The sequence below is a fragment of the Molossus molossus genome, unplaced genomic scaffold (assembly GCF_014108415.1).
Source record: "Molossus molossus isolate mMolMol1 unplaced genomic scaffold, mMolMol1.p scaffold_m16_p_8, whole genome shotgun sequence".
NCBI lineage: Eukaryota > Metazoa > Chordata > Mammalia > Chiroptera > Molossidae > Molossus > Molossus molossus.
Genome location: NW_023425402.1, coordinates 31,838,715 through 31,852,655, shown reverse-complemented (window position 1 = coordinate 31,852,655; position 13,941 = coordinate 31,838,715). Strand labels below are relative to the sequence as shown.

The 13,941-nt window shown below is 34.8% G+C and overlaps 1 pseudogene; it reads left to right on the top strand.

Moving 5' to 3' along the window:
* Window positions 1-8,960: 8,960 nt before the first annotated feature.
* Window positions 8,961-11,303, top strand: LOC118621443 (annotated as a pseudogene).
* The last annotated feature ends 2,638 nt before the right edge of the window (window positions 11,304-13,941 follow it).

Sequence of the window (13,941 nt, the reverse complement as noted above, 5' to 3'; positions counted from 1 at the left end):
AATTCCCTGTTCCACCCTCAACTTTCTCCTTCCTATTTCCTCCATTCCAAATATGATAAACATATAGTATAATTTCATTCAGTTACCTTAATTGTGCTACTAATGACAGATCTTATCTATATACATATTTTAGAAGCTCTGCATTGCTACCTGTGCTGAGAAATGTTGATGTTTGTTCTAGCAGGTAGTTCAATTATTGCCTAATCACCTTGAGCTCCTCGAACACATGCAGACCTGGTTTAATTCTTAGAGCAGATATGCGGAAAGTACAGTAAGTTTCCTAAGGTCATTTAGTTTGGTTGTTTTCAACGTCCAAATGTTATCTCCCCTGTGAATCTTACGAAGCTTAGTTTTAAACTTCCTAAGAGTGTGTCTAGTATGGTATTGTCGGTGTCTTGGTTAAGTACCCTGGGCATTGAAATTATGGTTAGGTCAATGCTAAATGATTTCTCAGAATGTTTGCCCTCTAGTCTTATTTTTCTGCTCACAGCCTCATAGCAGCTGCTCTTTTGTGAATATTATATTGTCTTGCCCTACATTACACAAGTACAACCCTCAACTAAGAACTTATAGAAAACTCCTATACAGGCTTCTTGTTCCAATCTACTTTTCTAAATAAATGCTTTGACTTCCAGATTCCAAATGCTTCAGCCGTCCCAAATTATCATCTTCCCTTCTTTAGCTTAACAGAATGACAACATTCTACTTTGAGAAACCGTTCACAAGCTGGGGTGATGGTGTTAATTCCGTGAGTTTGCATTCTATCAGGAATTGCAATGCCTATTTTCCAGTATATATATATATATATATTCTGCTCATTTTTATAGTTGCTGCTGGTAGAAATTCCATTGTAATAATTTTTCAGATATTTCTATAGATCTGAATTTTTATCCAGAATCATTTATTTCCTTTCAGTCTGAAGACCTTCTTTTAATATAGCTTCTCCTATAGGACTACTATCAATGAACTGTTTTTCAAATAATTATATAGTATGTGTAAATAATTTGGTACACATTAGTAAAAAAAATGTATGTTTAACATGATACCAGGATAATTACATTTAACACAAAAAATTTGTTGTTTGCTGTTTGAAATCTTTACAAATAGACTATGGAAAATTGGACAGTATAGGGTATAAACATTTTAAGTTGTTCAAAAGGAGTTTGTGCCAACTTGATTTATTGAGCACATACATATTTATAAAATCAGCCATTTCTTTGTGGCTATAGGAATTAGCTTTCTATTGATTATGCCTACTTATCTGTTATGTGTGTGACAATATGAAAATGGGCACAAGCTGCTCCTATTGATTTACTGTCCAATAAATAATTACTGTTCATTACTTATTGATTATATACTTCCAGAGTCACCTCACTTCTCTCTTCTTTGTGGCATCAGTGTCAGTTTTAGACTCTGACAATTTTATGCATAAAAATTAAAAATCAGAAAATGTCAGTCGTACAGATAATACACTCTGTCAAAGTGTCTCCTCTTCGCTTGCCTATTTGCCTGTGACAAACGGATACATTATTCTGATTACCAGCATCAACTCTTCTAAATATACTGAGCAGCTCTCACTAAATGGGCATTAGAGACTGTTTTGATTGATCATAGAAGGTTTCAACTTGTCTACTGTAAGAAACACTCCATTCCTTTCCAAGGTCCAAGACAAGGCATCTTTGAGGAAGTATACACAGAGCCCAGATTTCCAGCTGGGAAAGAGGGCAGGGAGTACTTTAGGCAATTATCCATAATTTATTGTTCATCTTAGTGTCCCTAATTGCAATTGGTAGAAATTTCTTCTGGCATTTGTTTCACGGAGGAGAAAACAAGACAATCACAAATGAAGAAAGCAAACTAGATGATTACTCAAATGGTATCCACACAATGACCGGGGCTGCGTCTTTCTGTGTTACCATGGTTGTTAACACAGTATCAAGAATTTTGAGGACATTTACTAAGTCAGTTTCTCCCTAATGTGTCCCAGACTAAAAAAGTTTTTAACAGATATTCACTTAGGTGTGAATGAAGTTTTTCGGCTGAAGTATGGACTAATTCTGTGTGTTCTTTCTGTAGGGATCACCTGGCATCAAATCCTAAAGGAGGAGAGAGAACCATCCCCAAAAGGGTATTAATGGTATTTTTGTTTTTATTTTATTTTATGTTTTTATAATAACTAGCAAACATAAAAATAAGTTAGAAATGTAACATTTTTCCATAGGTGGAATAATAAATAATTATTTTACTTGGATTTCTGTAAGCACTGAGAGCAATTTATTCTTCTTTCTATTGTTAGCACAGCCACTGAGACTAAAAATTGCATGCCAAAGTAAGAAAGTAACAGGTGGTTCAGTTATATTTTTATTCATTTTTAAGTGGTAGTAATAGTTAAAACTAAAGCGTATCATGTTAACTACTGACAAAAGAACAAATAAAAGTATATGATATTTGACATGTATTCACAAATTCATATTTTCTCTCAATACATAAAATTATAGATACAACTGAAAACCAGCAAGCAAATTTAAAAATTGAATTACACTCATTTTTCACTACAGTCACTATAAAGTATTTTCTTTCTATTAGTTGAATAAATAAAAACAAGTCCAACAATTAGATCAAATTAGAATTAACCTCATTATCAAAAAACATTCCTATCATAATGCTGGTTTATATTCAGTCGGTCTGAATAGGAATCAAGATGTCCTATTCTCCCATTTGACCCATCAAATTGAGGCAGGAGAGTAAGAAGCTAGGAAAATTCCTTGGCAAGTGGAATGGAGAAACTGAGACCAATAGTTAAGTGGCCAAGCAATTTACAGCCAGATAATACATCGCAAGATCTTATCTTTCCTAACCAAGGACACTTAGGATCAAGTAGTTTAGAGTCCAGTGGTTTATTTCAGACAATCCTGGTCCCCTGCCACCTCTCTCTCTTTTTTTAATGTTCTTTATTGAATTTAGAGAAAGAGAGAGAAACATTAATGAGAGAGAAACATCACACACCTGCACACACCCCCACTGGGGATCAGGTTACAACTCTGACATGTGCCCTAACAGGGAATTGAACCTAAAATCTTTTGGTGCGCAGGACAATGCTCAACCAACTGAGCCACATCAGCCAGGGTCCAATCCCTCTTTATTGACATTCTCTGAAGGTTAAACTGACCAGAGAATGACACTGGCCACTCTATACGCTCATTTTGATGAATCAGCATATTAAAAAACACACCTGGAAAGTTCATGAATATTCTATTGAGATCCTCCCCTAAGACTTCACCTTAAATTTTCACCTTTCGAAAATAGATAAAAATTATTAAGACAAAAGATTCAGTGACTGCTCTCCCTGGAGCACACCCATGCCTTTTATCTTATTTCCGCAGGCACGAAGCTTTACTCTCTTTCTCCTTAGCTCCAAGGGACCCAGACTTGCACACAGGGGAGCAGCGGCTGTGGCAGCTTGTCCCAGGATAACCCCCTTGAACCTGTCTACAAGGGCCCTCCTTTTGCCTCGGTAACTTGTTTCCTGAGTCCACACAGCCCAAGGGACTCACTACTTCTGACTCTTGTGACTTTTCTTTCCAAAGGGCCAAGGCAGTTCTGCCTTAGGCTCACTCCTGTTGCTATGATCTTGCCTCTTTTATTTGAGCTCTCTCTCTATGTTACTGTCCCAGTTTTAATAAACATACTCTCAAAATCTCTTAGAGTCATATTGTAAAATCTTTCCTGTGCAAAGTCAAACACCCACCCATTCCAGACCATGCCAGGGCAGACACGCCTTAGTCCCGGTACTTTTCCAAAAGTGTCAATAAAAATTAATTTATTTGATGGATCTATATAAAGCATATTATACCCTTTACCCAAATCACCTGCGTCTACTGCTTGATGTCCTTTGAGCTGCCTAGATCTGTCTTTTGCTATCTGTCATTAACTTTGAAATATTCTTAGCCAATATTACTTCACACATTTCTTCTGCTCTAATCTCTCTCTTCTCCTTTTGGCATTTCAATGACGCGTCTGTCACACCTTCTGAAGTCCCACAGTTTATGAATGTTCTATTTATTCATTTTCCCCCCTGTCTTCGCATTTTATTCTGGGAGGATTCTATTGACATTTTCAAGTATATTGATTCTTTCCTCATCACCTCTGGTCTACTAATGAGCCCACTGAAGGCATTCTTCATTCCTGTTACAATGGTTTTAATTTCTGACACTTTCATCTGATTTTTTCCTTACAATTTTTATCCCTTTGTTTACATTGTCCGTCTGTTCTTATATGTTGCCTACTTTTTCCATTAGCAACATAATATTAATTAGTTATTTTTAAAATCCTGTGAAATAATTCCAAAATATGTGTCATACCTGCATCTGGTTCTGATGTTTAATTTGTCTCTTTAGATTGTGTGGTTTTTTTAAAATCTTTTTTGTTGTTGTTGTTTTTAGCTTGGTATAAAATATTTTATTTAAAACCAGATATGATGAATTGGGTAATAGTTACTGACATAAATAGTCCTTTGGGATGAGGTTTTTATATTAATCTGGCTAGTAATTGCTCTGTGTGCAATATTTGCTATAGCTCTGGGTGTCAAAAAAAACTTCAAATTCCTTTATTGCCCTTCTAATATTCCATTTATTCCTGGGATTTCCCTAAGAATTTCTCCTCAGAGACAGCCTGCCCCTTTAAACTCTGTGCCTGACTGGTGTGGCTCAGTGATTGAGCGTCAACCCATGCACCAAAAGTTCACCAGTTTGATTCTGGTCAGGGCACATGCCCAGGTTGTGGGCCCAATCCCCAGTGGGGAGCATGCACGAGGCAGCCAATCAATGTTCTCACTCATTGATGTTTCTATCTCTCTCTCCCTCTTCCTTCTTCACTCTCTAAAAATTAATAAAGAAAAAAAATTAAAAACAAACAAAAATAAACTCTTTCAGCTATAATCCACTATACTCATACAGGAGCCCTGCTGGGGTGGTCAAATGTGAGGGGCAGAAGCCTTTTTAAATCTTATGATTAAATCTCAGGTTTTAGTGGGATTGCATTTCTGGACTGTGACCTACACCAGTGTTTTTCCTGTCCTATGTGAGACAAGAAGTCTAGCCAGGACTGATGTCAGAAAAATGCTCTTCTTCCAGGTAAGATAAACTCTGATCAAGTATTTTATTCTGCAGAGAAGGCTTTGTTGTAGAGAGTGTTCTGTGTGTGTTTTAAAATGGTTACTCCTCCCCTCCCCTGCCAGAGCTATGAGGGGATGGTCTTGGCTCTTCAATAGGAACACCTGATGAGATTCCTAAAGGTAAAACCACCAAAGTTTAAGGTCCTCTTCAAACTTTGGGCCCAGCAGGTGTTTTACTCTCAAGCTAGTGCATATTTGGCCTCTAGAAGTTCATCAAAATTTCCATTTAAAAGTTCTACCAGTTTATGGTTCACTCGCTTCTGGTCCTGGGGAGCAGACCTCAGCTGTGACTATCTGGATTTGTCTCTTTGTTTAAATTGCAGAGTGACAGTTTGTCCCTCATCTCATTGTCTGAGGCTAAGAGAAGTCATTGATTTTCAGTTGAGTCAGCTTTTATCTGGATGTTGGGATGACTTCCAAGCTTTATACATGTCAGAGCTAAAATGGGAAGTCCCCCCAAATATTCAGTAAAATAAAATAAAAATGTTTAAATAAAATATTTATACCTATTAAACTGAATAGTGAATGAAAAGGAAATACAAAGAAACAGACAAAAAGAAAGAAGAAAATATATATTTTTTTAAAATTACAGTCTAGACAGAGTAACAAACTTTGGTAGAGAAATATGTGGTTGAAACTACAGCATAGAAGGGTAACAAATATATATCGAAGAACAAAATATGCAGGCATTGTGTGCTTTAAAATACCACATATTTAAGAAAATCTCATATTGAAGCTGTTTTCTAACAAATATTGTAAGGAGAAACTAATGGCATGCAGGATCCAAACAGAATGCCACTATTTTTAAAGGTTCAAAAAGAAAGAAAATTAAATACTGTAGAGAAATACATAGTATAACATGAATGCAAAGCACTAAAACGGAAAAAGTCCTGGACTTGAGGTTACATAGGAACTAACTCCAACTCCACAACTTAACTTGCTACATGACCTTTCATATTTCTGAGTCACAATTTTTTTTTTATGTATAACATCAGAGTAACACCTTGCCTCTCACTCTGTGGCTTCACTGGTAAAAAATTAAATAAAATAAAAAATAGTTAACTAGTTTATTTAAGTGAACCTAGCAGAGCTTCTGGTATATTTTAGATCTTTGATCAATTTTTTCCCCTTATCTTTTCACTATTTGATGGGAGGTTACTCTCATTTATTTTTCAAATATTGCTCATCACATCAATATTTAATAGTAGCAATTTTTTCAACAAATAAATGTTTGGTTCTAGAACAAGTAGTAGATTGAAATCTGTTGCTTGAGAACTTGGGAATGAGTGTCATTCACATAGAAAGTAATTGAAGATGAAAATTTGAAATAGAGTACATTCAATAGAATTTAACCTTTTCTTAGCAAATCAAGGTAAAGATTATCAGTATCACTTATTAAACTGCATCATGATGTTTTAACAAGGAATGAATGTGATATACTACTTATATTAGTCTGACTAGCCATAGAATAGAACTTAAATGAGAATGTACTAACAAAGTAAACCTATAAAATAATTTATATAAAGCTACCAATGTTAATCTTAGTAAATATTAAACCCAGTTTATTACTTTAAACTGATTTCTCTTTCAAAGCTAGAGCTTGCATATTAAATAGTTTTTTGTTTTGTTTTGTTTTGTTTGTTGTTGTTGTTGTTGTATTTTTTTTGTATACTTTACAGTAAAGAAGTTTCTGTTCCTGTGTGAATCTAGGAAGCAGCCAGACCTCAAGAGCCCCTATCCCAGGAATTCGGCTATCAAAAAGCCCAGAAGTCCAACTCAAAAATACTAGCCATAAAGATCCATATTAAGACTTATGAGAAGAAATCTTACACAGTCCATACATCCTGCACGTGAAATCTTATGCCGATGAACAAAATAACCTTCTTGATTAAACAAAACATAATAAACCATACTTTTCTTTTCCTAGGTCAGGAAACAGGATGTATGCCTTAAAACAAATGCCTGGTTAGCCATGCCTACCACAAACTGCTAACAGCGTTCTTTTTTTTTTTTTTTTTTTAATCACATTGCAGAAACCAGCGGTCCTGGATCCTACCAAAGCCTGGGGCTGCTTGGCCATAGACTTAAGCTGACATTAAAGATCTGTATCAGGACCAGCAAGAACAGCCTCTTCCCTGATTTCTTTGTTGAGCTTTCCCTTTCTCTCCTGATAAAAATTCTTGCCTGCACTGAGATATTAAGATGGATTTTGGGATGAGAGTCCCTCATATTCTCAGGTGGATAGCACTTGAATAAATCTCTTTCCTTCTCAGCAGTACCTGTTATCAAAGGCAGCTCAAAAATTACAGCTTATTAACACCATTATTATTTCTGCCATCACTGTAACAAAAAACATGCACAGTTTCATGGGGGCATGAACAACAAGAGAGGTAACACACTAACTTCCAAGAACATATACTGAGAATTTGAAAGCATCATGTTTTCTCTTCTCTGGCCCTTGTGTACTAAAATGTGTCCTACAAATGCCATTAGGTCTCTTTTTAAACATCACATAGAGTTCCATGACAAATGGGTATCACTGCATCTTTTATATTACTTTCTTAGTTAAGATTTAGAGATATTTACTATATATCAACTATAAGAAATGGCAAGGCCCCCAATTAATCTAGTGAGACCCCTGGGCATATCATCTGGATCTTAGTATTACCTTAGACAAAGAAATGAAAGATTTTCTTTTTAAAGGTTCTAGCTATTTATAATAACATCAAAATAATTAATAATCATGATGGGATGGACAATAGTCCAAAATAAAAATACCTGGGCATGTAGGCTACAAAACAGTGTTAAAACAAAACAAAACAAAACAAAAAAAAACAGGATTTTAATAGACATGTAGATGGAGGAGAAGCAAAACATTACCTCTGCCCATATTAGGTTTTCAGCTGGGACTCTTTAACAAAAAGGCAGATCAACAAGAAAATACCAAACAGTATATTAATGTGTGCAGTGTATATCATCTAGGAGAAACTTCAATAGAAAGAAATATTTCTAAGTGTCTGCTTAGAAGTGTAGCTTATATCGCACCTTCAACTAAAAACAATACATTTGTAAAATGATGGACAAGGAAGAGTAATTCTGGGCTTCCAGGGGTGGCGAACTGTGGGAAGGAACCAATGGAGAACGATTTCTTTGCAGTGTCCTCTGGCGCCATCTCTGGCCTGATCGGTCTGTCTCTAGTAAAAGGAGAATTTATATCCTGCCTAGGCTGAACAAGGGGAGTTTTTTCTGGGTTTGCTGCTTCTTAATTGCCTTCAGTTTGAAATAATTTATATTTCAAAGAGACTGGCCAACTCTGGCTTCCTTCATAGGCTACAAAACAATGTTTAAGAAAAATGCTGTGTATGTCAGCTAAGTTATATGGGAAAGTCTTTATAATAGGCACAGGTGATTAATCTATTATTTTCACTTAAAAACCTCTTAGAATTAAAAATGGAAGTCACTTTGTAGGTTATTAAATTTGTTCACAATGAAGGACCATGTGCCATGTATAAAAGTTCCCTGAAAAAGAGTTTAAAATAATAATAATCTTCATTCACCAACAGTGTATTAAAATTATCTCAAGAAAACAAGAAAGTTAAGCCTTAAATTTGACTATTTCAGAAATATGGCTCTAAAGAAGGTTTTAGATTTGTAATTTTAGGATTACAGCTCATTTATAAAATGTTCATTTTTATAAAGAAGAAAATTTACTTATAGTAGTCACATAGGCAGTTAAGGAGAGAAGTAGAGAGACAATACTTCAGCTTTAATTTAGAACCTGTAAGAGATGGACAGTTACACTGAGGACCAAAAAGGTGAGTGGAGAGATAAGACTTGAGTCCAGGTGATGCATATTTACAACAATTTTCAATTAATTGAGTCTAAATTATATCATTTATCTTCATAAACTAGTAAAATACTTTTATAATTATTTTAGAACTTTTTCCTCTAAAGATTATTTGGTTTTTTTGTTGTTGTTGTTGGTTTTTGCATATACTCTAATATTGATAAGATAAAGATCACTATTCAAACTAGATTTTTTCTATTATAGCTTTATACTAATTAAGTAAAGAACTTAAAATTATTCATGACTCTGTGTTGTGTGTAAAACTTTAAATTCAATAATTAAAATATTATTATGTCATCATTTTATATGGTAGATTTATAAATACCAGTAAAGAGAGTCAGTGAAATCTTTAACAGACTACATAGGCAAACATTTTGGTTAAAATTTTATGTATTTTTTAATTGAAAAATTTTATTTAGGTTTTTCCACATAAAATTGCCATATGTAGCTTCCTTTTCACAGAGTAGGAGTTTTAAAGGTTATTTGTAATTCAAATTTGCACATAATATTTTGGATTTTGATATCTATCATCAGTTACAGAAATTATTTAAGACTTTCCAGCTTTAAAGTCAACAAAGTCAACCTATAATTGATTTTGATAGAATTTCCTGAAGAATCAATTAGGACACAATGAGATGCAATATAGTTAATATGTAAATATGGGACTTATATAAAATATTTATACTCCTGTACACAAAATTAAATAACATATTAGTGTGCCATAAAGCATTGCTACCTATAAAATAATATTTTAACATGAATTGAACTGTTGTAAGACATATTTATAGTATTGAGACTAAGCTATATATTATTGCATACCCTTAAAAAAAGAGTATCAATAGAGAAAAGGAAGCTAATTACTGCTATTGACCAGTATGTTTGGATTTAGAAAAAAGTTTAATGTTTACAGAACCTTATAAAATAGCTTTTAACACAATGAAAGATTGTTTTGATAAAAAGAAACAGTTTCCTTCTTTGGTAATATAGTCATAAAACAAGATTTTTCAATAAAAAATAAAGTGTGGATATATATATATATATATATATATATATATATATATAAGCAAAAAACAAACAAACCATCAAGTGTTATGTTTCTAAAATAAATGAATTTACAAACATCTTGCTCATGGGTACACCTGGGGTTGGGAAAACCACACTAGGCAAAGAATTTGCATCAAGATTGGGACTGAGCCCGGCCGGTGTGGCCCAGTGGATTGAGCATTGTCCCATGGACTGAGAGGTTCAGGTTCAATTTCCCGTCAGGGCACATGTCTAGGTTGTGAGCTCAATTCCCAGTACGGACAGTGCAAGAGGCAGCCAATCAATGTTTCTCTGTTTCTCTCTCACATTGATGTTTCTACCTCTCTCTCCCTTTCTCTCTCTCTAAAAAATCAATAATAACATATTTAAAAAAAAATTAGGACTGAAATACATTAATGTGGGTGATTTAGCTCAAGATTTCTGTCTGATCACTGATATTATAGTCTGGCAAGATGGCTTCTCCCAAGAGCCGAAAGATGCACAGATGATGGCACAAATCCTGAAGGATATGGGGATTACAGAATATGAGCTAAGAGGTAGAAATCAGATGTTGGAGTTTTCCTTCAATATGTGACCACAATTCGAGATGATGCAAACATTTATTCAAGCCATGTTAAGAAAGCTACTGTTGATGTATACAATGTGCAACTGGCAATCCAGTGTCATGTTGACCAGCCTTTTATCTCTCCTCCCCCAAGAGATTTCTTACTGGATATTGCAAGGCAAAGAAATCAAACCCCATTCCCATTGATCAAACCATTTTCAGGCCTTAGATTGCCTCCTAATAGATACTGCTTGACTGCTCCAAACTATAGACTTAAGTCTTTAAAAAAAAAATGCATCTACTCCTGCAGGAAGAATAACAGTTTCATGGTTAAGTGTTGGCTCACTTACTAGCAGACCAAGTACTCCTACACTTGGTACACCAACCCTAGAAACCATGTCAGTTTCAACTAAAGTAGAGACTCCATGTCCCCCACAGGGCAAAGGTTTACAGTACAGATGCCCACTTCATAGTCCCCAGCGTTAGAAGAATCCATTCCTGCAACATCAGCAGTTCAGAATGTTCTGATTAATACATCATTAATTGGGTCCAAAAATATTCTTATTATCACTAACATGGTATCATCACAAAATACTACTAATGAATCATCAAATGCATTGGAAGGAAAATGTGAAGATGATGATGATGATGATAATTTGGGATCTAGCCTTGATGCCTGTAACATGCATACTTGATCTTGAACTTACTCTACTCAGATTAAACATGCATGCAGGATGTTTTTAAATTGTGTTTTAAAAAACTTATAACAGTATTTAATGAATATATATAGTTACCATACTTTTTATATTCAGATGTATTTACTTTAATAGAATTCATAATGATTTTTAATCAGCCTTTAAGTGTAAGAAATAAAATTGTCATTCACATACACACAAAAAAAAATTAAAGGAAAACATATTATTTCAATATTATTTTAACGTTGTTTCTTATGTTTTAAAATTGGGGTGTATATAATTCAGTGCAAACCTGTATTCAACGTGTATTAGCCATTAATTGACTTAACCATATTGCCCTTAGCTACTGTTCATGGAGAAAAATTACATCGTTATAAAGAAAAAAATCACAGGGCTATACCATAGGAGAACTGTTTTATAGCTTAGACTCAAAACAATAAACACATATTTCCTCAAAAAATAAATTAAGGTATCCTTGTCTCTTCAAACCACAAAACAAGCAAACAAAAAACCTTGACCAATAAAAGGAAAACACTGACTGAACCAGAGAGAATACATTCTAGAAATATTATGCAGAAATAGGTCTGTGTACTGGTTTACACTCTGATTACAATGTGAAGGGAATTCTATGAGCAACATTTCTTGGGGTATCCCCCAATGCATATGTTGTGAACCACCAATGGACTTGAGAGTCACTGTAGTACAGAACAAAGGGCTATAGCAGCACCCAGCTAACATTTTGTAAAGTATTAGATGGGAATATAGTGTTTCAGAACAATCAACTACTGAACATAAAGCATTTAAAAACCCTTATTTGAATGAGTGCCTTTCTAAACACCTTAAACTACCCAAAGAGCAAGAACCCAAAAGTCAAAAGCAGATCTCACAGGATACCTGGAATAAGAACAATTTGAGTCCACAACACATATATAGTTTGGCCCTGACTGAGTTGCTCAGTTGGTTGGAGCATTGTCCTGTACACAAAAAGTTGTGGGTTTGATTCCCAGGCAGTACACATACCTAGGTTGCCAATTCCATTCCTAGTCAGAAGGTGTATGGAAGGCAGCCAATCAATGTTTCTCTCTCTCTCTTAAAAATAAAAACATATCCTCAGGTGATGATTAAAATATATCTATAGTTTGAATTAGAATTAATACATTATCCAGTTATATAAGTCATAGAACGAGGTTCTGGACCATGTAGACTAGGGTTTCAGTTTCTGGGTATCAGAAACATGATCAGGAAGGAGACACATGGTATCCAGGTAGTTACATTGCTTTAGGCTTAAAGATTCTTCTTCCTGTGGAGAAAATCATATATAAAGGATATTCATTAAGCCCTCTCAAGCCTGGAGCTTTGAACAGGGGTACTTCTTATTGGGTCTAAGGATGGCCGTCTCAAAGCCAGCCCTCTTTGTGCCACCATGCCCATCGGCTATAATTGTAAAGGGTTAACATAGAATTTCAGTCAGGATAAATCAGAATTCAGACTCCCTGTCCACATTTCTTATGTTACTATACAATTTATTAGAGGTATTTATAGTGTTAGAGAAAAAAGCACAAATATTTCCCATTATTCAGTAAGTTTCAGCCATTCTGAACACATTTTTAATGTATTTATGAAGTTTTGATTTAAAGAATCTTTAATTATTAAAGGCTTAGAAATAAATATTTTGACAATTTGACAATCAGAGTGACAATTATAAAGCAGAGTCAATTGCTAAATATACCTTAAGAAGAACTATCCTTTCTATATATTGCACGGACCCATATTTAGACAGCTTAGGTTATTTATGTGCAATTAAAGAAAATTTAATTGTGTAAATATACATTTTTAGTTATCTCACTTATTATTTTTTCTTTATTGATTTTAAAGAGAGAGGGAGAGGGAGTTAGAAACATTAATGAGAGAGAACATTGATTGGCCACCTCCTGCAAGCCCCCAACTGGGAATTTGGCCCACAACCTGGGCATGTGCCCTGACCAGGTATCAAACTGTTGACCTTTCAGTATATGGGTCAATGCTCAACCAGTGCCCCACACTGGCCGGGCTAGTTCTCTCATTTATTATAAGGTTGTTTTATTGATTTTTTTTTTTTTTTTTAGAGAGAAAGAGATAGGAACATTGATGTGAGAGAGAAACATCTATCGGCTGCCTCCTGCATGTCCCCCCACCGGGGATCGAGCCCAAAACCTGGGCATGTGCCCTGACTGGGAGCATGGTCAGGTTATTAAGGTTGTTTTAGTCAGGAAGCATTTGGTTTCAAGGGTGCAAGACTCAATCTCCAGGTATCCAATTTTAGGTGGCACAGTTATATCTCACAAAAAATGCTAAGTCTTTTGATAACTGATCTTGTCCTAATGCCTAGGGCTGCAAGGACTCTATTTTCTATTTTTTATTGTAGAAATACTTAGTTCTCTCCTAAGTATATAAGTTCTGCTCGGTCTTTGGTTTCTGCTAACCCAAATTTAACTTGTTCAGGGTTGGCATACAATTAGGCGAAATCTAGCCTGATTCCACTTAACTTCACTATTCCAAGGTCTAACTTGAAAGTTGAAAAACACATTTTTCTATTTCTTATTTCAGATTACTATGAAATAGTTGAATAGAATCAACTTGGGTCAAGTGTTAACATGCA